Genomic DNA, 26,906 nt, shown 5'->3' with positions numbered 1-26,906 from the left:
TGAATTCACAGAAGAGCAAAAGGTACCATCAAATAATATCTAGATATATTCAATTCCAAATGAAATTGCTCTTGAGTCCATTAAGCAGAAAAATAAACAAAAAACTGTTATATTTAAGTAAAAAAAATCAGATTGATCATGCTTTGCCTAACATTAAGTGAACATTTATACAGATATATAACTTATCACTTAATGAATTTCTTTTCTTAACTATTTAGGCCTTATTTAACTCTAACGGAAGTCATCCACACTTTAGTTGAAAAGCATGGGTAACCCAAAGACTGGAGTTTGTTCCGAGTCACTTGGAAAAACAGAAGGATTGGGAATAAGTGCATTCCACCTCAATGCTTAACTCTGAATTTTCATAACTCTTTATTTATCACCTCTCAAAGCAAAAAAGAAAACACACACAAAACCCCCCAAACCAAAAAACAAATGGAAAAAAAATTAGGTCAAGTCAAAAACTTGGCATACAGACCTGTCAGCTAAATAAACATATAAGATTGCAAAATGTTTCACTACTGTTCTTTCTTCCTTGAATTAAAATTTTTGTATGTCAAGTTGATTCCCTGATAGAGATTATGTAAAAGGGGATACTTTAAAGTAACTTATTCTAAAAGAAGAGAAGAAATGGGAGGAAACAACACCCATTTTCTCCTGGCTCAGAGTAAGTAGTGTTAAGTCAATTTTTAATCTTGTAGATAGTAAAAAATATGTGTTAGTCTTTTCTTCATCTCTTTTTTTTGAATAAATTTTATTTTATTTTTATTTATTTATTTATCTATTATTGGTTGTTCAAAACATTACAAAGCTCTTGACATTTCATATTTCATACGTTAGATTCAAGTGGGTTATGAACTCCCATTTTTACCCCAAATACAGATTGCAGAATCACATTGGTTACACAGCCACAATTTTACATAATGCCCTATTAGTAACTGTTGTATTCTGCTACCTTTCCTATCCTCTACTATCCCCCTTTTCCTCATCTCTTAAGAAAAGGCAGTGTGAAAACCCTGGTGACCTAATTCAGTCTTATTAATACTTTTCTTTTTTTGCACAAGGGGAAATGGGAGTAATTTTTTGCATAACTTTTTAATTAAACTTAAGCAAGTTTTTAATCCATAGGCCTGTGTTTATTGATTCTTAGTTACAGGAGTTTGGGGAGAAAAAGCCCCCAGAGGGTTAGCCATATTTCTTGCCCAAATATATTTGTATTTTTAAAATATTTAAAATCTACTTAAAAAAATTATGTTACTACAATTTGAAAGGGTGTTTTTCATTTTTCCTTAGTAAGTGCTAATATCCACAATAGATTTAAGAGACTTAGGATGTTAGTCCTGGAAAATAATTATCACAAAGGAAATAGCTGATATGCTTAAGGAAAGGAACAAAGAGTATACACTATCCCACTTCTGTAAGATTTGTGAAATCTATCTAGGAACTGATTAGGAAGTGATCAGCTGGCATCATTGAATTAAGACTTAAAATATCTAAATCTTGATGAATAGAATCTTAGATATCCAGGTACATAAATTAATAGTTAATGAAGTATGTTATGAATATGAAGACAATAAAAAATGTAAAAAAGTTTTAATGATCCCATATTTTAGTCACCTATTTGCCTTCAATTAGTTAGATTTCTCCAGCATTTGTTGCTCAGGAGTAGAACCTGTGAGCCACATGGCCTGAGATTAAAGTCTTTTGACCTCCTAAAACATTTTAAAATTACAAAACAAACAGGTTAATATCAAAAAATGAACCTTGTTAAGTGATGAGGAAAAAATTAACATTTTCTTCATTTTCTTTATTATTCTGAGACTAGAGTTGTTGTTGATAATGCTATTGATTCTTTAATTTATAGCTGTCCAGCTTGTCTTTGGTTATAAAGACCCCCAGATCTTGTACTCCAAAAGATCCAGGAGGCTGCAGGACCTAGGGGAGAGAGCTGAGACCTAGAGTCAGAAGACTTAAGTCTTGCATCCTGGCTTTGGCTCTGGGCCTGGTTTTCCTTATATAAGAAATGAGAGATTAGAGAACTCTTAAGTGACTTTAAAAGGTCTTTCCTTCCTAAAACTCCAGTGACCTCTACCTGTGAAGTGGTCTGTACCTCCTCCTTTCCTGGAAGCCTGATTTCTGAGGAACATATTATTTATAATACCTGCCCAGGAGGCATTTCTGGCTGCCAGGTGTAACTGCAGACCATATCTAATTAAATTATATATAATTAAATTATATATAATTAAAATAATATATAATTAAATTATATATAATTAAATCATATCTAGACCTATCACCAAACCAAACTTGATTTAGAATTGGTTGTGGCATATTAGTTTAGAAGAGAATATATACTCATCTCTCTCCCACTTCTCAGCCCTTTGTCTTCTGATTCTCTTCTCTAAAATCTGCAAGGTGCTAGAAAAGGAATAATAATTTATTTAAAGAAGTATAGATCTCTTTTGTAAATTTTTTAAATTGTAGATGGACACTATATCTTTGTTTTATTTATTTTTTTTAATGTGGTACTGAGGATCGAGCCCAGTGCCTCACACATGTGAGGCAAGTGTTCAACCACTGAGCTAAAATCCCAGTCCCTATAGATCTCTTATAAATAAAAATTCTTGATTTTAGTAACTGACAGTTAAAATTATCTTGGGATTTATAGCATTTTTTTTCCTACAGAAAACCATAGGCAAAATTGCAACATGCTTGGAATTGCGAAGTGCAGCTTTACAGATAAATGGATTTTTTTAAATGAATTATTCTAAATTGTTCTGATAAGATATTAGACATTCATGCCCAAAGCAATATTATCTCAGAAGGGTTTTATAACAATTGGAATTGATCAGTTGAACTCACACTTAAATGATTTAGTTCATACTTTGTAAACGGTAGAAATAAAAGATATGATTCTAATTTTTTCTGTTTCTATTAGCTTGAATATTCCAAAAATCAGTTTGGAACTTTTCATTTTCTACCTTTAAAACAAGAAATATATTTATTTTAAATATTTTATTCTTGCCATTTAAAAGACATAGGGTGCAGTGAAATCTTTGTAATGAAAAGATATAATATGCATATTTTAAATTTAGTCCACACAGTCCCAGGAAGAATTTAAACTGGAGGACCTGAAGAAGCTAGAACCAAGTAAGGTTTGTTTTATATTTTTTAGTGATATTCCTTTAGGAAGAGAGTTTTATCTGTTGTGAATATTAAGATTGTTTAGCACAGAAAGTGATTGGATTTATTTCTCTTATTTTTTGGTGCTTTTAAAATTCCTACAATATTTGTATTTTTAATTACCATTTGGATTTAATCTTTATTATAGAATATATATGTTGTACTTCATCTAAATATCCAAATTAACCTTTAATTTGTCTTAATGGCTTTAATAAGATTATAATTATTTTGATAAACATTTTCAGTAGAGTCCAGTAGAGAATATAAGGTTACAGTCATTAATGCCCATTCACATTACATGTTATTGAAAACTACAGTCTGAATGTTGGGAATGCATTACAAAGTGTTTTTTTTGTTGTCTCCATTTTTTTCCCTTCTTCAAAATTTTAAAAAGTAAACAATTCCTTCAGTTATCTTGTTGGTTAGGATATTCCCAAATAAAGCCTTTCTGCTATTTCAAATGATTGCTCTCTTAGAACTGTCTGCAGTATGGGCAAAGGCACAGTGTGAATAACTGAATGAATGTAAGTTAATGTAGCCTTTTTAAAAAAACTTTTTTAGTTGTAGATAGATACAATACCTTTATTTTATTTATTTGTTTTTATGTGGTGTTGAGGATCGAATCCAGTACCTCACACATGCAAGGCAAATGCTCTGCCAACTGAACTATAACCCAGCTCCTGTACTCTTTTTTTATTGAGATAAGATTGCACATCTCAGTGCATTTATGTGACTAGGGAATAGTAGATTTTATTTATCCAACTAAGTAAGATTTTTAAGTAGGGAATCATAAAATCAAAGCATTTTCAAACAGAAAGGAGTCTCAGACTTGTGATCACATTCTCTATTGAGGAAAGAAATGAAATGATTTGTTTGTCCTGTTTCACTTCAATCTCCAGTAAGTGAGCAGGGCCTAAATCTCAGAACATTTGTCAGTGTATCTCAGTTCACACTAGTGCAATCCTTTTAATGTAAACATGCTTTGAGTAAGAGATAAAATATTAATTTAAGAACTAAAGAGAGCCTTGCACAGTGGTGCATGCCTGTAATCACAGCCGCTCGGGAGGCTGAGGCAGAAAGATATCAAATTCAAAGCCAACCCTAGCAAAGCAAGGCACTAAGCAACTTAGTGAGACCCTGTCTCTAAATAAAATACAAAATAGGGCTGGGGATGTGGCTCAGTGGTCAAGTGCCCCTGAGTTTAATCCCAGTACCCCCTGCCAAAAAAAAACTAAATAGAATGTTCCAATAAATTCCACAAACTGCCAATATCTAATTCATTATAGCAATTCTAACAAAGACATATATTATTGAGATAGCTGAAATGTGATTGTATTGCAGATCCAGGATAGAAAAAGGATTCTCAGAGTATACTGAAGGGGATCTGATTTTCTGTTGTTTGGGTTGGAAAAGAAAAGTTAACAACAACAACAGACAACAACAAAGGAATGCATAGCAGATTTGTTGTGATTCTGGTGGTTTTTCCACAGTTTTAGATGATCATATTTCATTTCTTCAGAACACCATTCTTCTGAATATGGCAAGAATTCTGTCATTTTAATAGTTTTGGTTTCTTTATGTAATCCAGATCATAAAGTTTTGTTTTATTTGTGGTTCTGGGGATCAAACCCATGACCTCACACATGCTAGGCAAGTATTTCACCACTGAGCTACATCTCCAGCCCTAGATGATAAGAGTTGGAGATGTTATAAGAGACACAACTTATATTCAGAAATAGTTCTTATGCCTATATCCAATGTATATAAGGATACTAATCAATGTAATATTTCTCACAAATTTTGGGGTTTTTTTGTACCTAAAACTTTATTTCTCAAAAGCATTAATAAATACTTTGTATAAGATTGAGATATAATTTATATAAAGCACAATTCACCAATTTAATGTATCATTCAATTTTTTTAGTAAATTGGAAGAGTTATGCAGACATCACCACAATCAATTTTAGGACATTTTCATCACCACAAGAAGAAACCCTATTCCCATGAGCAGTCATTCACTTCTTGCCATCCCCCTAAAATCCCTTCCAATTCCCAGCCCTAGAAAACCATTAGTTTGATTTCTGTCTATAAATTGTCCTATTGTAGACATTTTATTTAAATGGACTCATATGATATATGATCTTTTATGACTGACTACATATAAGATTATTTTGAGAAAAACACATTGATGGCTTTAAATAAAAGATCGCAACAGTTGTTTATATGGTGGTTCTACTGAAAATTATGTTTGTGTGTGAGTGTGTGTGTGTGTGTGTGTGTGTGTGTGAGAGAGAGAGAGAGAGAGAGATGATGCAGGGGATTGAACTAAGGGCTTTGGGCATGTTAGACAAGTGCTTTACCATAAACTATGTCACCAGCCCTCAGTTTTTTATGATAAAAATTATTAGGATTTTGGCTTCTTATTCAGTCACTATTTCCTATTAGTTGTTTGTTTCCAAACAAAATTTAAGAATCTTATAGATACACAGAGTGGCCGTAAAGACTGTGGATGTTTATTTCATATATTTATTATCTCTTCTCTTCCTCTGAGCATACTCAAGTACTTCTATTGCCTCACAAGATCTTTCATTAATTGCCTTTTTTTTTTTTAGAATAGCATCTATATGCTAAGCACTCGAATCCTCTCAGTAACATTCTGCTAAGGACAACACCAACACTAGCTTGTAAGTCCCAGCAATGAGTTTTAGGGTCACCTGGATTGGTTCTTTCACTATGCTGTTAGTAATACCTGTAGTGGTGCTGTACTACATCATTCCTAAGTACAGCTCTCCAGTTCAAATTCCTAAGAAATTATTGAGCCATGTATTAGTCGAAGATCAGGTTAAAATCTATTACTTTTTTGGCTTTTTAAAAAAGATTTGGAATAGAAATGGAAAGAGCATTTTGGAGATTCACTTTATTATACTTTATATAATGTTTTTCATTTGTACTTTTCCCTTCTTGATAGTTATCTTTTTAGATGATTTTAATTTGCTGTTGCTTCTCAAAGAAACATAAGTGAGTATTCTGTATTTCAGTAGGGTAGACTCTGTAATTTGGAATTTATCCAAGCAGGGCACTTGTTGTGAGTTAATTATTGAGTTGGAATTAAATATTTTCTACAAATTGGTATTTAGTAATATTTCAGATTAAGTATACTTATTCAAGCTTTCTTTTTAAAACGTTAAGCCTCTTCTAAGGAAAATAGTGAATTCTAACTTTTAATATGTTGAACTTAACTGGTTTCCTTTCTTTTAAAAAAAGTTTTTTTTTTTTTTTAAATTTAATGTGTGTGTGTGGTGCTGGGGATCGAACCCAGGGCATTTCCCATATAAGGCAAATCCTCTACCACTGAGCTACATCACTAGCTCTTGGCTGGTTTATTAGGCTGATGTATTCTTTACTTGAACATTTTGAAATCTTTTAAATTCTGCTGAAAATACTAAAACTATGATTGTGAAAGTCTGAGACATTTTTTTCTTATGTTAATTGCAGTAATGTACTGCTGCTTACTCAAGCATATCTCCCCACCACCACCCTGCAAAATTCCCTTCTGTTAAGCCACCCTTCAAGGCTTCACAGAAATCCCACCTCTCCCTGAAAGCTTTCTCTGCTTTCTCTATAGAGGCATAATTAAACTCTGCCTCCTCTCCTGTATAGAATCATTTTAACTATCCATTGTCAGATTCTCACATGTGTTATTTTCACTTGTATTTGTTTTAGTCCTCAAAGAGATTTGAATGAACTCTTCCCCCACCCCAGAGCCTATTGAATGCTTTAAGTGTAGTATGAACTTGGCAAGATTGTGTTGAGTTAAATAGATTTGAATGTTTTGAAAGAATCTTTTCCTATAATTTAAAAAATAACCTTTCAAAATTGAGGCAGCTGCCCATTTTCCTACCACAAAAATGAAACACGTCAGTCACCAAAAGCAAAATGCATTTTGATATTTGCCTGTGTGTCATCTTTTGAGGGTTAGCTTCAGGAGGTTGGTAGGTCTGTGCTCCAAGAGAATAGCTGGGAGTGCTGAATTTTCCATGGTGGAGTAGCATCAGATGTCTGCCATGTAGTGATCCAAAGTGTGTAAGTCCTACCAAATCAGCCAATGAATCTCCAACCCATGACATGCTTCATACTTATGATAATGTCTTTTGTAAAATTCAAGCTCCTCTTCAATTCCTCCTAAGACATCATTGCTAGTATTGGTAGAAAGAAAACTCTATGTAAAGTTTAAGCTATTTTAAAAGAACAATAGAATCTGTTATTCCATAGTTGTTGAAAATGTAAACCTATAATACAGTTATAGAAAGTAAAACAGAATTTGTTTTAAAGCTATTTAAATTTGTTCTAAAGCTATTCACATAAATTAAATGTTTCATAGTACTTTAACTTGTAAAAATAATATAACAAAGCTATTATTCTAAAGCAAATACTTCCTCTTCAGAGCTTTGATACCAAAGAAATGAAAATACTATTTAATTATTCTGTTACAATACAAATGCAAGATAACCACTGAGCCACATCCCCAGCCCTATTTTGTATTTTATTTAGAAACAGGGTCTCACTGAGTTGCTTATGCCTCACTTTTGCTGAAGCTGGCTTTGAATTCTTAATCCTCCTAAGCCTCTGGGATTACAGGTGTGCACTACCACACTCAGCCAAGATATTCTTAATAACCAAGATATTTTTCAACTTTTTTGTTTGTTTTTGACGTACTGGGGATTGAACCCAGGGGTGCTCTACCACTGAGCTATATTTCCAGTCCTTTTTATTTTTATTTTTTAAAACATTTTTAGTTGTAGATGGACACAATACCTTTATTTTATTTATTCATTTCATGTAGTGCTAAGGATTGAACCCATTGCCACATGTGCAAGGCAAGCACTCTACCACTGAACTACAACCCCAGCCCTTTTATTGTTTTATTTTTAATTTGAGACAGGGTCTCCCTACGTTGCTTAGGCAGATGAACTTCTAGTCCTCCTGACTCAGGCTTTTGGTACCTGGGATTACAGACACATGCCACCATAACAGGATCAGCTTTTAAAAATTATTGTTATATACATTTTTAATGGTTGATTTTTTTGCTCATTTCATTAAACTCTTATTACAATATGATCATTTCTGTGTGTTTGTTTCTGGTATGAGTGAGACATGATCTTTTTGTTACCTGCTCCCCATTCTTGGTATCTATTCCATTGTTGTGTAAGTGATCAATATTTATTAATATTACTTATTAATATTGAGTTGATTTAATAGTTTAGTAATAATGATCATGCAGAAGTATAGAAAAGATGTTCTTGTATTAAAAATAAACAGTACTTCTTAGTGAGATAAGAAATATTAGGATTCTAGTCAACTAGATCAAAAAGGTCATGGAGAGAGGGAATGTCCATTTTAGATTTTCCCTTGCCATTTTGTATACATTTATTTAGGCTGTAATTCTCTCAATAGCCTGTAAAGGAAGTAGCATTCTCATTTAAGAACTGGGGAGATTAGAGTATTTATGTAAATGTTCAAGTTATTGTTGTAATTGTAGGGCTAGGTTGTGGTTTAAACCTTCTACTTTGATCTCCTGCTGCTTCCCCTTTGCTTGTCAGACTTAAGTTCCCACAGTCCTTTCTGTGCCTTGAATAAGGCAAACTGTTTTCTACTTGGAACCTTTGTTGTTGCTCCAGCCTGTTCTTTAATACCTGGGAAGCCTTATGCTAGAGCCACTTATGGATGATTCCTCTCATCTCAGGTCTTGGCTCAAATGTCTTCTTACAGTTTAGTTTTGAAAGGCACCCTGTCTACCTTAGCTACTTTACCAGGTTCTCTCTGCTTTTACACAGCATCCTGCTTGTATCCTTCATACCACTAATCACATCTTACATTATCTTGTTTATTTGTTGGCATATTTATTGTCTACTTTTCCTTAGTAAGGTCTAAGGTCCAAATATGAGTTCTTGATTACTGTGTATCTTTAGCACCTAAAACAGTGATTGGAACATTGTGAGTACTCGGTATGCATTTGTTGAGAAGAAGAAAGAGATAAAGGATGAAGAAGAGCTAAAGGGAGAGAGAATAAGAGTGAGTAATGAGAATCTGGGTACAAGTTTCCAACTTCTTTCTCACTGTATGATTGACTCCTATTGGAATAAGTTATGTAATTACAACCTGTTCTTTTTGAATTTCCTTATTTAGGAACCCAATATGCCATACTCCTTTTAACTGAAATCTGCAAGACTCCAAAATTAAAGTCTGAGTAATTAGAGTAAAAACCATGGGTTGCCCAATTAATAATGCTAAATATTCACCTTGAAATAATTGCAGGTAGTCACTAGGAACCCATAAATTGGGAAATGAAACAATAAATTTCATAAAATACTTTTCCAGATACAGATAGAATTGTAGAACATCTGTCTGTAGGCTTACATGCCAGAAAGTAATCAACCAGAACACAAGAGGTGATAGCATTATGTTGTTTGATGACTTCCCTGAGGAGAAAGTCTGCTGTGTGTGTGTGTGTGTACACACGTGTAAATATATATATATATATATATATATATATATATATATATATACACAAACACATATATATATATATGCATGTATATATGTGTGCACACATATACAATAAATTTCATCATAAAAGGAATATTGGAATTATAACCTTGCTGCTACAAACCTTACCAGTGTGATAAGTATTGAGGGAAATCTATTTAGGATAAAGAATAAGATGTGATTATCTATTTCTCTTTAATTAATCATCTTCAGTATCAATCTTTTAATTAAAATACTTCAGGAGAAGAGGTATTCTCTTTCACTGGTACCCCATATCACCTAGGACCTTGTACATTGGAGAACTATTTTATGGTTCATTTTCTATGAGGGCTCTGAGACTTTCCTTGGAGATCTTACAGTACTCTGAAAATACTGGTACCTGCAGTCCACTATGGACATTTTTATTTTGCTAAGACACTCAGTAGTCAATTGCAGAGTCTTAAAATGATAGTGAAGCTCGGAATTTAAAATACATATATTAATGTGTGCTTAATACACTATAAAATAGATTAAAAGTATCAATTTAAGATATAACATATAAGACTAACTAATATATAAGTCTTACATAACATGTAAGACTAAGATATAAGACTAATGTTTGTCTATGTCTTTATTCTAGTCCTAAAAAATATTCTCAAATATAATAAAGAATTTCCATTTGATGTTCAGCCTAGCCCATTAAGGTAAATAAATAAGCATCCATATTTTGTCTTCTGATTTTATTATCTATTTTATGCCTGTTTTTCAAATATTTATGTATTTTTTTCCCTATCAAATTTGGTATTGGTGATATGACTGGTAGCAATGAGATGATTGACATTGACATTTATATCAACATCAACCTAATAATCAGCATCTTATCTGGGAAGTTAGTGGCTATGAGGGTTAGCTGGTGTATTAAGTGGAGTAGCTCACTAATTTTTCTGTCCTTTTTTATATAGGAGAATTTTAGCCCCTGGTGAGGAAGAGCATTTGGAATTTGAAGAAGATGAAGAAGAAGGTGGTGCTGGAGCAGGGTCTCCTAATTCTTTTCCTGCTAGAGTGCCTGGTGGGTACAAAAAAATGTACATTATATAATTCAAGGTCAGGTGTTTGGAACTTACTTTTGTACTTGTTAGTGGCGGGTAAAACATCTCCAGGTTTGCCAATCTTAAGCAAATTATCATGGCCATTCTGTTAGCGGTAGCTATCGGTTTATTGTGAAAGTATCTTACTATTTGTGTCAGGGATCCTCAAAACATCCCATGTTTAGTGATTGGCTAGGTATACAGGACTCAGCATATAGCTGTACTCACAGTTGTATTCTGAGTCATTACAACAAGAAAACACAAGAACAAAATCAGCAAAGGGTAAAGGCACACAAACAAATTCCAGAGGAAACCAAACTTCTAAGAGTCCTCTCCCAGCAGAGTCAAATATGTATTTGATTCTCTCAACATTCTTTCACACCTGTGAAATGAAAAAATATTGTCTATTGGGGAAGCACTGTAGAGATTCAGTGCACAAGACACTTATTGGGGTTAGCGTGAACCAAAACTACAGACTCCAGGAAGAAAGCAAGTGTTCAGCACAAACCATATTGTTTGCATGGACGGTTTAGGCACAGTGATCTTCTTAACAGGGCATGATGGGAATCCTGCTGAAATCCAGGTTCCCAGATGCTAGCCATAGACCAACATTGTAAGTAGGCTTTCTAGAGTAACTGTTTGCTATGTTAATTCTTTTCTTTATATATCTAGCTGTTCTTTAAATAATCATATATGATTGTGAAACCTGCACCTGGAGGAATAGATACTAAACAGTTGCCCTTAACAGGGAAATAAAGAATACATAGCAAGTCCTTTTTATTTTTGGAAGATCTTGACAAGGTTGTAAAATACCCTAGTCAAGCACCCTGAGTAAATTATTTGCCTCTTCTACTTCTATACTTTCTTCTGTTCTTATACAGTGCACAGTTTTTACTTCTGATGAATTAGTTCATTTTTGGAAGTGTAGAAATAGCACTGTACTATTGTGATGCATTTTTTAAAAAGACTCTATGCTTTATGGTATAATTAAATATAATATACATATCATCCAGAAAACTTCATAATTAAAGTCATATATGAGTAATTTAAATACTCTTTGGTAGAAGACGTTTGAAATATAAACAGTATAGGCTTAGACCAATAACATACCTGCGCTTTTGAGTCTAACATCTGCCAATCAGTAGTTAAGTGACTGTACTTAATTCTTTATAAAAGGAGATGTTGACAATGTCTAATTCATAGGGTTACAATGAAAATTAGGCACCACATACAAATCATTTGGCATTATACTTTTCATTTGCTGGGGTAGTGGTGGCTACTGTATTTTCATTATCACCTATAAATGATGTTAACAGTCCTACACCATAGGATTATTAGAAAAATTACAATCACTATAAAATGTTATTGTTAGTGTTTCTTTGGTACAAGGTAATTATTTCCAATCTGCTTGTCTTTATGAATAAAGAGCTATATTTTACTTGTTATATTTGTAGGAAATTCAAGATTGCTGAGATGATGTGGTAAATAAATTTGCTAAAATTTTTCTGCATTTTTTATTTCCTTTTCAAACCACATGCTGTAATTGAAATAGATTCCAGTTCTATAAATTTCTGGGTTTGGTTATTTGTTCACTAGTTATACTTCTGTAGCAAACAAGATCCTTAAAGCAGATGATGTAAGTCATGAAATGGACAGGTCTTTATGGGGTTCAGGTTGCTGAGTTGAAAAGAAACTCTGTAAATTAAGTCTATTTGCTATGAAAGATTAAGCCCAAAGTAATTAGATTTTTTATTCTGATATAGCATTTTGGTATTTTATTTCAGAGATACAGAAAGCTAACTAAACCTTTCTATTCCATGAATTATTTTCCTCAAAGTAAGAAAGAGTACATATAGTTCAATTGGCTATATTTGATTTTTGATCATATTTTCCAGGGCCTGTGTCATTATAAAATTGAAAATGTCATTGAAGGACAATTTGACCTTTAACTTAATTGTAGAATGGGAAAAAAATTGTTATACTGTGGACATCCAAGATTTCATTCGTGATAAGGCTGTTGTGTCTACATTATCATGGCAGGGTGCTTCTAAGAATTATAACATTTTTATTACCTTTATTTTATGTAATTTATATAATTGTAAGTTTGTTGTACTTTTTTTTTTTTTTTGGTACTGAGGATTTAACACAGGGGTACTTTACCAGTGAGCCACATTCTCAGCCCTTTTTATTTTTTATTTTGAGACAGGATTTCACTTAGTTGCTTAGGGCCTCACTTAGTTGCTGAGATTAGTCTTAAACTTGGGATCCTCTTGCCTCAGCCTCCCAAGTCACCTGGATTCCAGGCTTGTGCTATAGCATCTAGCTTATTGTGATCTTTTTAAAAAAAGATTTATTAAGGTGTCCCTTACATATATAAAAGGCATCTTTTTTAATGTACAGCTTTATAAGTTTTGACAAACACACATGGTAAACACTACTACTGTTAAGCTAATGAGATAAAGTATAATATATGAATATGGTATGATCAAGAGTAGTTTATTCCCACTTAAAATCAAAAATGGATTTTTATCCAACCTTTCTTGAAAAGAATAAAAAATTGTTGAACCTTTCTTTGACATTATTATCATTTTCAAAGCCTTCAATTCTCATAAGACAGTAACTTTTTTGTACTGCTTTAAACACTAACTGGCTTAAGTCCAAATAGTAGTTTAATTTTCTTAAGGTAATCTCAGTAGATTTCATTTAAATAGAGGATAAAAATTTATAACCTATTATTTATTACCTGAAAATTTATTTATCATGTTGAATATTAAAGCTTCCAAATGATAAACCAAAGTAATACAAATTTAAAAAAAAATAGCTGGCCAGGATTATATGCTTATAATCCTAGCTACTTGAGAAATTGAGGCAGGAGGATTGCAAGTTTGAGGCCAGTGGGGGCAACTTTGTCTCAAAATAGAAAGAACTAGGGATGTAGCTCAGTGGTAGGGTGCTTGCCTCACATGTGTGAAGCCCTACATTCATTTCCTAGTACCACATGCACAAATAGCCATGTCACAATTTTAGACAAAATTTAAAAAAACGTTTCTGAGTGACCTAAACATAAGCCTAGCAATCTCAACATTATTCTAAATTTGTATTGGTTATTCATCTTTTATATAGTCTTAGATATGTACAAAAAATGTTTTTTTGAAACTCAAAATGAAGAGTGAATTTAACTTCTTTAATATCAAACCTGTACTTGTTTCTTTCCTGCATAAATATTCAATTCTGAGTTGAACTTGAGAGTTAAGCAAATATGTATTTCATTTTCAGCTAAAGTGCAGTTTTTTTCTTACCCATGCATATAGGAAGTTGAAAACTGCAACAAAATATTCATTGCTGTTCCATGAATATTAGGGCATCCTTATTTCACAGAATTTCAGAATATATTTAGGGTTAAACAGTAAATACCACCAAAGTGTGCAGATAGACTCTGGCTCTCCGAGCACATCCTTTCTCTCAAAGTCTCAAATTCTCAGACTGAGCCAAACAGTCAGAGCCAGAGTCCCTCATCCAGTCATGTACTTATATTGAAAGGAAAGGAAAATACCATTCAATGTTATCTGGTAGTTCTCCTAGCTGTTTTTTAATAGTTTTAAGGCTTGTTAATATTCTATTACTCTCAAGCAGTTTTGAAAGATTTATTTTTTATAATTTGTTTCTACATGTTTGTTTGTAGTACTGGGGATTGAAGTCAGGGATGCTCTACCACCTAGCTACATCCCCAGCTCTTTGATTTATTTTTTTATTTTGAAACAGGGTTTTGCTAAGTTGCCCACACTGGCCTCTCTTGCCTTAACTTGCCAAGTTGTTGGGATTACAGGCATGCAGCACTATGTCTGGCTCAGTTTGTTTTGTTTTGTTTGTTTTGTTTTTTAATCCACGAATCTTGTCACTTGAAGTCAAAAGGTTTTCTCCAGAGCTTTGCAGAAATTGGTTCATAGGAAATGTCTATTGAGTAGGCTCTTCATCAAGGCTCTAAGCAACATCTGGCCTGCTTTTTCTTTCTTTTTTTTAAAAGAGAGAGTGAGAGAGGAGAGAGAGAGAATTTTAATATTTATTTTTCAGTTATTGGCGGACACAACATCTTTGTTTGTATGTGGTGCTGAGGATCGAACCCGGGCCGCAGGCATGCCAGGCGAGCACGCTACCGCTTGAGCCACATCCCCAGCCCCAGGCATGCTTTTTCTTGAAAGTCCTCTGGCCACTCAAATTTTAACCCAACACCTGTAGTAACTCTTCCTTGCATGCTAAATGGCATCTGTGTATGAAGCATATACCCACTGATTCATCTTAGGTTTTGTGAGAGTATTTATTATTTTTTTCCAGATATGATGGTGACACTTAAGAATTCAGCCATTATCCAAATCACATATTTCTGAACACAGAAAAATACATATTTCTAGTACCAGTCAATAAAGAAAATAAAAACAAGAATATACTCATATAACCTATATACAAACAACTTTAATAAAGTATAATTTTTGACAGACCTAGAAATATTATTGTTTGAATGCTAATGACCCCTAAGATTTTTATCAAACTTTTAATATAATTTCAAAGTGAATAAACTTCTTATGATTTTACTCTTTATCTTGAAAGGTTGGAGCAGTTCCTCAACTACTAATCAGTTACCAACCAAAAGAAATTGTGCATGTGTTTTCATATTTTCACACAATTTGTATGTGTGTACAAATTGCAGATGTGCAGTACAAATTGCAAAATTTTTCTCTTGCTAGATTTTTAAGACCCATTTCATGTTTTGTGCCATTTACAAAATGTTATGACCAAATAATGATTTGACAATACCATTATTTTAAATTATGTTAAAATTATCCCAAAATAATAGAAAATATTATTTTATATATATCCTTTTTATTGGATTTTAAAATTACAAAGAAATGTGCACTTAAAAAATGTGTGTGACAGACTTTGAATTGGTAGTATCAAACATCTGAATTTAATTGCAAGTATGATAAATCTAAAACAAAGAAGACATAAATATATAATCACACACATATGATAATGCTTAGTTTACATTTTAGATATCAGGTCCATCTCTGTCCTAAAAGTATGGACAACAAATTTTATACTCCTTATTCATGACATTTAATTCACCAAGCACCAAGGCAAAATGAAGACTGACTCACCTCTTATTGAAGTAAATGCCTGTGACAAACATTTGTACAATATCATGTAAAAAGCAAATTCAAATCAGTGTTTTAAAAAAATATAATCTTTGGTAATTTTCCTCTTTTAATGTTCTTACCTAGACAATAATGTACTATTTTGGAACAAAGACTGTCATGCCATTTCCAATTTTGGACTAGAAATTGTCCTTATGGTATGATATGAGATATAAACAATAGAAATTTTTAAAAAGCAAATATAAAAAGTTGAAAGAAAAGAATGACTTCCTCTTCTGCATGTGAGGACAGGGCCTTAAGGATCCCACTGACCTTCATATCCATGTCACTCCAGACTCATCCTCGGGTTGGTGGTCCTTTTTTTGTCTGATTCTCCATGATCTCTATGGCTACACAGAGACTATTGAATGTGAGGCCATCCTACTTGATACTTAGACCTTCATTTTTCTCAGCACCCTCTTGGAACAAAGAAGTTATGGGCGGGGGGGTGAGGGGCTTCAGATGTTCTCCCATTGTTTTTCTGTACCTGTTGCAGGTACAGTGGTGTTTCATTGCTGGGTCTGTGTCAGTGCTGTTGGGTGCCCAGCAGAGGCAGAGGCCTTACTTGCACAATTCCCTTTCCTCTCCACAGTGGCAGTGGCTGTAACATTCTTGGCTAGGTCAGATGTTTTTACACAGTTTTTAAAACATTCTTAAGCAAACTTGTCTATGTTTAACAAACAGCCATTTGGGGGATCCATAGCTACCTTCATAAATTGTTTTCCACAGATGAAGCACAATGAAATAGAGCAACTTAAGTTTTTACCCAAGTACCACCTGTTAATAAACAGTTTCCATCAACAAGATGGACTTTTTGGTATCCCCTATTACAGTAGTGTGGTAAAATGGTTCCAAACCTTCCAATTCATTGTCATTATTTTATCAGAGTTGTCTTTAGGTTTAGGCTTAGAATCTTCCTCTCACAGAAAATCACACTGAATTCAGTAATTCCTTCCAACTCTTTTTGACACCAGTGAGAGCATGCTTACTCTGGTTGGTGCATAAGAGGTGGTTGGGGGCAGATAAGTCAGAAAAAGACGTGCTTTCTGTGTTCAGTACAACTTGGGGCTCACCAGCTACCAATGGCTTCCTTTGTCTTGCAGTAAAAACTGAAAGTGGAATTAACCAAATGAACACAGTCCTGCTGCTCACTGCTATATGAGTGTTAAAGACCTATCATATTGCTATCTGGGCTACTCAGTCTCTGTCCATTCCTGTGAATGTGCACTGCTCAGTGTACAAAGTTCAAATGTTACTATTTTTTAATCAATCCCTTACTTGGGAGTTCTTAGTGACAGCTCAATAACATCCCTGGGATGTTATTGAAAACTTGGTTTGGACAGCTGTAGCCATTTAGAGTTTTCCATATTTAAAAGTATGAGGCACAAATAGTGGCCTCAAAAAAATGTCTATATTCTAATCCTGGGAACCTGTGACTGTTATGTTTACATGGCAAAAGGAACTTTGCAGAAGCTTGAGATGGGGAGGTTCTCCTGCAGTTCCTTTTAAGGCTTTAGGGACAATTAAAATAAAAATATTAAAATGAGACATGATGGTTAAAAGCATGGACTCTGTAGCCAAACTGCTGTGTGATTATGGATAATTTGTTTTTCTATGCCTCACTTTTCACCTCTGAAAAATAGAACTAAACTATTGTTGTGAGAATTAGATGAGAGGAGTAGGATAGTATGTAGCACAACACAAATACTCACAAGTGTTAGCTATTTCTTATTTACATAGCAGTTCCATTTGGAAGAACATTTCTTCTGATCTTTGCTCTAGATCTGAGAGCAGATGATCTAGCTGGAATAGCACAGTTTACACTGGATTGTGTGTAGTGATTTCTTTCTTATCCTTGTTAGTCTTCGAATTTTATGAATGTAGTTGACTTGTTCTCATATTACACTATGTAATTGGATATGTTAATTCTTCACTTAGAAATCTTCCTTTTAATGCATTGGCTCAATTTACAACTATCATGGTTCTATCTTTGATGCAAAAACATGCACCCTTTTTCATCTACCTGGGAGCTATAGATGGTATGGTATTATTCTAGTATTTGATCTTCTTTTATGTTTATTATTTCTTCACTCATTGATATAGATTCTCTAGCCATTTGTTTACTAGAGCATGATAACCTCTAGAACTGGAAATTCAGTTATTCATTCAATAAAATATTTCTTCAACAAAGATCTGTTTATTCCTTGTGCATACCACAAAAGGAACAGTTCCCACACCTTTCAGGATGCTTATTGTGTAGTCAGCAAGACAGAGCCAAAAGCACATGATTATGATTAGAGATGTGCACCAATGTCGTAGGTTGGCAAAAAAGAAGGGCTGAGGGAGTTCAATAAATCTGTCCAGATTTAGGACTCACTGAGTATGTAAGAGTTGACCATGTAGAGAGAGCACATCATAGAGCATTCTGAAACACCTTAAATAGGCACCTTTCTATGTAATCTATGATCTTAATTACAGTCAGCTTCCTTAATTATGGAACACAATGTTTGACATTCTACCTTGAATTAAACAAGAAATTCAGACTTGAAATCACTGCCTCCATATTAAATTATCTGAAGCATAATAATTACATTAAACCTTACTGTGTAGTCTCAGGCAAAAAGATTGTTGGTAAGGAATATAGCATCAGCCCTACCATTTCAACTGAAAGATCTAGATAATGACAGCTTATAAAATTGACTCACCCCAAAGTAACAACAAGTTTAATATCAACTTGGCAAAAAATAATCTTAACATCAAAAAGACTTTGAAAGTTGTAAAGCAATCATCTTTTGAATGTCAAAACAGGTAGTAAAGAGGTAATACATAAAAGAGGTAACATTCTTGGGGGTTTTTGGGGGTGGGGTGGGGTGGGTTCTCTTTTGTCTTTTTTAGAACTGGGGTTCGATTCCAGGATTTTGCAAATGCAAGGCAGACACTTTGCCACTGAGCTACATCCCAACCCAACATTCTTAATGTATAAAGAAAAATGTTAATTGTAATAACCAAAGCAGAATACATGAGAGGAACAGACAATATGAGCAAGCATGTGAGCATGCACACACACACACACACACACACACACACACACACACATTTTAAAAATACCCGTTAAACATATAAAAAGATACTCAACTTTATTTTTAATAAAAACATAAATTAAAGCTACTGTTGGAGAGTCTTAGGGGAAATAGATACTTATTAATCACTGGTGGGAATAGAAAAATGGTGCAGTTCCTTTGGAGGGGAATTGAGCATTCTCTAACAACATATAAGTACATATTTTTTCCTTAGCAATCCCATTCCTGAGAATTTATTCTGAAGATGCACCCCCAAAATACAGGAAAAAGAGGGGAAAACATATGCATATACACAAGATTCTCTGTTTAGGTGTTTTTTATAATGATAAAAAGTTAGAAATAATGTAACTGCCAAATGAAGAGTGACTGAATAAACATAGGATGCTGTGGAAAATAATTCAGAAAATCTCCCTGAACTAATGAGTGGTTTTTCAAATTATTGTTAGCAGAATTTATCAAGGTAGTTCACATTAGCAGATTAAGGGGAAAGATTTCATAAAGTTGTCAACAATGCAGAAAAAGTTTTCAGTTAAATTTGAAATACAGCCTTGATTTTAAACAATTCTTGGCAAAGAACAGAAAAACATTTTTAACTTGATAAAACATGGCTACATGACATTTACAGCCCAAAATCATTTAATGATGAATTTGAACAAAACAAGATTATCTATTACTTCTTTTCATCAGCCTTGTTTTGGAAGCTACTGCACTAGGACAAGAAAATGAAATATAAAAGGGGGGATGTTCTTTATTTGCATATTTATGAATATATAGAGAATATATGCAAAAACCTATTCATAACTCATTAATAAGATAATACAGTTCCTGGATATAAAATCTGTACAGACAAATCAATTCTATCTCAAACAAGTAATAGTTGCTTAGAAAATGAACTATTATAATATTTATAGTAGTATTAAATAATATCAAGGACCTTATTATAAATTCAACAAAAGAAATATAAGAATTTTATGTAGAAAATAAACCTTTGTTGAAAAAATAAAAGAATATCAAAAGAAAATGAAACTGGAGCCATCTTGAAATTAGAGAAAAAGATGGAAGAGTGACTTAATAATTGTTATGGTTTGTGAGATGTTGAATTATACATTCTCTTTTACTTTTTTTCATTTCTCTCAATTGAATTGTTTATGAGAATGCATTTTATAAAAACAGTGAAGTCATTATTCTTTTTTTCATTTGTTCATAATAGTTATTCTTGACATTAGATTCATTTGGACTAATTATAAATGCATGGAATATAATTTGCTCCAATTCAGTCCCTTCACCCTCCTCATCCTCCCTCCCACTGTACCCTTTCATCCACTTTACTGATCTATTTATTTACATTTTTTAAAATTAGTATCTTATAGATATTCAAAATGATGAGTTTCATTATTGTATATTCACATATGTGCATTGGAAAGTTAGTTCGGGTTCATTCCACAGTTTTTCCCTACCCACTCCCCATTCCCTTCTTTTTCTTTTATTGATTTTATTTTTTTTAATACACGACAATGGACAATTCTTATTACACATATAGAGCACAATTTTTTTTATCTTTGTATAAAGTATGTTCACGCCAATTCACGTTATTCATGTACTTGGTTTTTTTTTGCATTACAATTCTTATTACACATATATACCACAATTTTTCGTATCTCTCTATATAAAGTAGGTTGACACCCAATTTGTGTCTTCAGACATGTTCTTTGGATAATGATGTCCATCACATTCATTAGGAGGCTAATCCCCTGCCTCCTTTCTTTCCCTCACTCCCCTCTTCCCTATCTAGAATCCATCTATTCATCCCATGCTCCTCCTCCCTACCCTATTATGAGTCAGCCTCCTTATATCAGAGAAAACATTTGGCATTTGTTTTTGGGGGATTGACTAACTTCACTTAGCATTATCTTCTCCAATGCCATCCATTTACCTGCAAATGCCATGATTTTATTCTCTTTTAAAAACGTTCATAGTGTATATATGCCACATTTTTTAAAATCCATTCATCCACTTAAGGGCATGTAGGTTGGCTCCACAGTTTAGCTATTGTGAATTGTGCTGCTATAAACATTGATGTGGCTGTGTCCCTGTAGTATGTTGTTTTTAAGTCCTTTGGGTATAGTCCAAGGAGAGGAATAGCTTGGTCAAATGGTGGTTCCATTCCCAGATTTTCAAAGAATCTCCATACTGCTTTCCAGATTGGCTGCACCAATTTGCAGTCCCACCAGCAATGTATGAGTGTGCCTTTTTCCCCACATCCTCTCCAATACTTATTGTTGTTTGTCTTCATAATAGCTGCCATTCTGACTGGAGTTGTATCTTAGTTTTGATTTGCATTTCTCTGATTGCTAGAGATGTTGAAAATTTTTTCATATATTTGTTGATTGATTGTATATCCTCTTCTGAGAAGTGTTTGTTCAAGTCCTTGGCCCATTTTTTGATTGGTTTACTTGTTTTTTCAGTGCTTAGCTTTTGAGTTCTTTCTATACCCTAGAGATTAGTGCTCTATCTGATGTGTGAGGGGTAAAAATTTTCTCCCAGGATGTAGGCTCTCTGTTCACCTCACGGATTGTTTTCTTTTGTTGACAAAAAAACTTTTTAGTTTGAATCCATCCCATTTATTGATTCCTGGTTTTAATTCTTGTGCCATAGGGGTCTTATTAAGGAAGTTGTGGTCTAACCCACATGATGAAGTTTAGGGCCTACTTTTTTCTTCTATTAGACGAAGAGTCTCTGGCTTAATTCCTAGGTCCTTGATCCATTTTGAGTTAAGTTTTTGTGCATGGTGAGAGTTATGAGTTTAATTTCATTTTGTTGCATATGGATTTCCAGTTTTCCCAGCACCATTTGTTGAAAATGCTATCTTTTCTCCAGTGCATGTTTTTGGCACCTTTGTCTAAAATAAGATGATTGTAATTTTGTGGGTTAGTCTCTGTGTCCTCTATTCTGTACCATTGTCCTACCAGTCTGTTTTAGTGCTGAAACCATGCTGTTTTTGTTACTATTTCTGTGTAGTATAGTTTAAGGTCTCATATAGCAATACTCCCTGCTTCACTCTTCCTGCTAAGGATTTCTTTAGCTATTCTTGGTCTCTTATTTTTCCAGATGAATTTCATGATTGCTTTTTCTATTTTTATGAGGAATGCCATTGAGATTTTGATTGGAATTGCATTAAATCTATATAGCACTTTTGGTAGTATGGTCATTTTGATAATATTAATTCTGCCTATCCAAGAGCAAGGTCGATCTTTCCAGAAATAGTAAATGAATTCAGCAAAGGAGCAGGATATAAATCAATACCCATAAATCAAAGGCATTTCTGTATATCAGTGACAAAGCCTCTGAGAAGGAAATGAGGAAAACTACTCCATTCACAATAACCTCAAAAAAATGATACTTGAGAATCAATGAAAGAAGTCAAAGATCTATACAATGAAAACTACAGAACCCTAAAGAGAGAAATCAAAGAAGATCTTAGAAGATGGAAAGATCTACACATTCCCTTCTTAAAAGGAGAAAGGGAGGAGGAGGGAGAGAGAGAGGGGGAAGGTGGTTAGGGTCAGATCAGAATATGATAGCCCAAAGGGTGAGGTTTTTGCCTGCTGAGAACTTCTAACTGAAGGAGATTGGAATCCCAAAAGCAACCTCAGCAGCAAAGCCTCTGCTCTCCTCCTGCCCTCCTTTCCATTCACCCTTCTCTCCCAAAGCCAGTCATAAAACCTAGAAAGCGCTCTTTCTCTCTTTCTCTTTCTCTTTCCTTCCCTCCCTGCTATTCCCTTACTGTCCCCCTACCCTCCCTTACCCCTCCCTTACAAACCCTCATTCCAGACAGGACCTGCCTTAGGTCCAGAAGGAAACAAAGCTATACAGAGAGGCCAAGAAGAATCTGACCAGACAGGGCTTGCTGGGACCCTGGCAGCCTTTTACCATTAGCTCACACCCCCTTTTCCAGTCATTTCTACATGGCCATACATTCTTCATGGAACATAAACAAAAAAACAGGAGTTTTCCCTGGATCTGTAGGTCTTTTTTTCTGAAGGCTTTTAGGTCAAATAAAATTCTATTAAATAATTGTTATGATTTTTAAAATGTAAAGATATATACTAGTTCATAAATTAGAAGAAGCAGTTTATAAAGATAGACTCTTTCTGAAACTCATCTGAATTTTTATTGCAGTTCCTGGACCTTTTATACACCTATAGAATTAAGATACTGTATTAGTGGTAAGAGGATAAACAGTCCGGTAAGACAGAATAGAAAACTCAGAAAGTGATTGCCACATGATTTATGATTGAGGTGGGACTGCAGATCAGTGGTGGAAAATGTCAGTCTTTTTAATGAGTAGTGCTGAGACAATTGAGTATTTATGTGAAATTGAATAAAATTAAAGCTCCTACTATACACCGTAGTCAATAATTCTATGTGACATATAGAATTAAGTGTGAATGGCAAAACTATGCTTTCAAGATAATACCTTTATGATTTTGGAGTGGGGTAAGTTTTCTTAAATATGACATAAAAAGCACTCATTGTAAAGGAAGATATTAAGAAATTTGAATATTACTAGCAGTAATATAATAATATCTTTTGGAAGAGTGAATTGGATAGGGTGGGGGGAAGGACACTCCCAGGAGGCTGATCATATCTTTCCTAGATCTGATACTAGTTATACAGGTGTATTCACTTTGTGGAAGTTCAGCAAACTGTACTAACAATTTGTGCATTTTAAAATGTATATGCTCTACTTCAACAAAAAGTCTTTATAAAGGAAAACTACTAAGAAGCTATTTGTAAAACATTTGTCCAGCAAAATAATAGAGACCTCCTACAGCTCAATAAGATAGACATCTCAATAGAAAATCGAGCAAAATAATTGAACACACTTCAGAAAAGAGGAAATCATACATTTGATTTATTCTAAAAGGTGCTCAACCTTATTAATCTTCAGAGGAATGCAAATTAAAATGATTGATCTCTTTATACCAAAATTGGCTAACATGAAGAATCTGAGAAAACAGTACCTAGTGAGGATGTGGAGCAATGGGAACACTACTGCACTTGGGCTAGGAATAAAAGTTGGCACAACCACCTTGGGAAATGGATTGTCATTACATAGTAGGTATGGAGGTAACATGCCAGGTGACTTAGTGATTCCCCTGTTTCAGAAATGGGTGCTTATGGGCACTAGAAGATGTTAGAAGAGTATTTATAATAGCCTGTTAACTATATCCAAACACTTGAAGTAATTCAAATGTCTATCAACACAAGAATGTGTACATAAACTGTAGCATATTTATACAGCCATGTACTACATAATAGAATGAACTTTTCTGCAGAAAAATTCATATATGATATACATACATATGAATATGTATGTATATATATAAATATAAATGTATACATATTCACATTTTTCATAAAATTTCAGAAGTGTTTCTTAACTTTCTGAAGTTCATCCCAGATGTCCAGGTACAAGCCCCTCTTCTAAAAGTACCTTCACTTGTCAATCAAAGAACATGCATAAAAGGTATTATGTATATATTTAATGATATCAGCCTGAGCCCATTTAGGTTTGTTAATGCAACAGTGGAATGCAGCCTCCAGGCCTTCCTATTATTGCATTTGTCTGTATTGTCTTCATATTTGTTTAAATTAGAAAGTAATACATTTTTAACAGCACTGTTGAGGTACAATTTGCATTTCATAACATTTCCCTTCTGTAAGTATAAAATTCATCGATTTTTGACACCTCTATAGAGTTTTGCATCTGCCATCACTATACAAGTTCAGAACATTCCCATCACCTCCCAAAATTTCCTCAAGCCACATTTGCCATCAATCAAATGTGTATTTTCAAATGTAGTGTGTTGATTACTTCATGTATTTCAAATAACTCATCATTAAAAGTAGCATAACACATTGTTGAATAGAAACTTGAAAAACATCAACCAAAATCTTTTGTTAAGTGTATTTTGAGGTTCTGTATACATACTTGATTAAAATCAGCTTATTTGCATCTGTTCTCTATTGGTAGTTTCAAAAAAGGGAACATACTGAACAGTTGATTTCTTCCTTCATATGTTCTTGGTGGGTGAATGTTGTCATGTTGTTCTGGTGGGTTTTAGTTTTAAAAATTTTAGTTGGTTTTGGAAAAAATGTTCAGTTATACAAATGGCCATTTTATATGTCAGTCTGTATAGTACTAATTTCTGAGGGAATAAATCATACAAAATAGAATGAAGAATAGAAGTTAGACTATATAGTTAAATTAAAACATAAATATCAAATTGTAAATTATTTTCTTTATTAGGAGTAACTAAAGAGAAGAATGTATTGATCAACTGTTAATTAAATGTCTCAGACTATAGAACAGAATAACAAGTATTTTAAAAGCTTTTCTTGTCTTTGTTCTACCACTTCATATTAAGATGCTGAATATAATATAGAAGTACATATTGAATATAAATATTATGTGAGCATATTATACTATTATGTATCATTGGGCTTCCTCAAGTGATGTTTTTAACATACTTTTATTATACATACTATATACTATTATTATAGAAATTATTATTTCTGCTTAAAGGTGATTGTATGGGTGGGAAATGCAGATATATTATGTGTAAATTTAAATATTTTTCTAAAAAAGTATAACATCAGATGTTCATGAATTTTGGAAATAAAAATACATAATGCCTAGCTAGTTCCTAAGAGGTAGGCTATATCTTCTGTTTGTCAAAGTATTTACTCTGCATTATTGGTGGAGCTAACTTTTATTGAGGTTTCTCTGTTGCCAGGTACTTTATTACCAAGGTTGCCATCAGAACCGGGAATGACATTACTCACTATCAGGATTGAGAAAATTGGTCTGAAAGACGCTGGACAGTGCATCGATCCCTATATTACAGTTAGTGTAAAGGGTAAATAACTGGCAAATTGCATTATGTTTTTTCTCATATGGGACAAAGTTTTTGACAGGGGATGATCTTGTATATGTGACAACTTACTTTAATGCATTCTATAATGAGGCAAAATCCTAGAAGAGATCATAACAGAACATAGTTCGAAAGACTTAAAAAAATATTTCCTACTTATACACTCACTTTTGCTTTTGAGTTTGTATAGATTTTTGCTCTTCAGATTCCATCTAACGTGCAGACTAAACATACACATTGTCCTTAAAAGCAGCTACAGCCTTCAGGATGTAGATTAACAATAGCACCCCTCACCTTCTCCTACCCAGTCTATATTCATTTCTCTCCACAAAGCCCCATGTCCTCTTTTCCCATCTCTCCTGCTTCAACCCCTTCTTCTTCCTGTGCTACTGAGGTATCTACTTAGGTGAGTCCTACAGAGGCAGATGAAAATCAGGGGACAGGGAAGTAGGGTGCGTCCATAACATCCATGCCCTGAAAGCAATCCCGTGGGATGATGATGTGATTAAGGAATAAATTATACCATTTTACAGAAATAACTATAGTTAGTACAAACGGCTTATTTTAATCTATAGTTTTGCACCAAAGGAAGGGCATCCAAAGGGATAGCTTTCAAACACTATTACAGCTCTGGATCCAATAGTCAACACATCCCTGTTATTGTTTCTCAAAAACCTCAATTTACTCATAATAAATTCATTAGTATAATACGGAGAAAACTATCAGGAACTCCAGGAGGCTACACATCACATGCTTTTGCTTCTGTGGTGAACTCAGATGGTGTCAGCACACAGAGCACTGTAACCCTGGCTGCATCTTCAAGAAAACCTGATGCCTTAGCCAGGCTGGAGGGAGAGTGTGAAGCTGCTTTGTCACCATTGAGGACAAGCACTCTAACCTCTA

General features: G+C 33.7%; 1 long non-coding RNA gene across 2 annotated transcripts; it reads left to right on the top strand.

Moving 5' to 3' along the window:
* On the top strand, window positions 1-26,035 carry LOC144373640 (uncharacterized). 2 transcript variants are annotated; one of them, XR_013433234.1, is made up of 3 exons: window positions 1-22; window positions 10,671-10,777; window positions 25,866-26,035. It is a non-coding gene; the product is annotated as an uncharacterized LOC144373640 (long non-coding RNA). The 2 variants fall into 2 exon arrangements; XR_013433235.1 differs by lacking the exon at window positions 1-22 and adding an exon at window positions 10,394-10,412.
* Window positions 26,036-26,906: the final 871 nt, after the last annotated feature.

This window comes from Ictidomys tridecemlineatus, unplaced genomic scaffold (assembly GCF_052094955.1).
Source record: "Ictidomys tridecemlineatus isolate mIctTri1 unplaced genomic scaffold, mIctTri1.hap1 Scaffold_45, whole genome shotgun sequence".
In the NCBI taxonomy this organism is placed as follows: domain Eukaryota; kingdom Metazoa; phylum Chordata; class Mammalia; order Rodentia; family Sciuridae; genus Ictidomys; species Ictidomys tridecemlineatus.
Note: the sequence above shows the minus strand (reverse complement) of the source record. Positions and strands in the feature narration are given on the sequence as shown.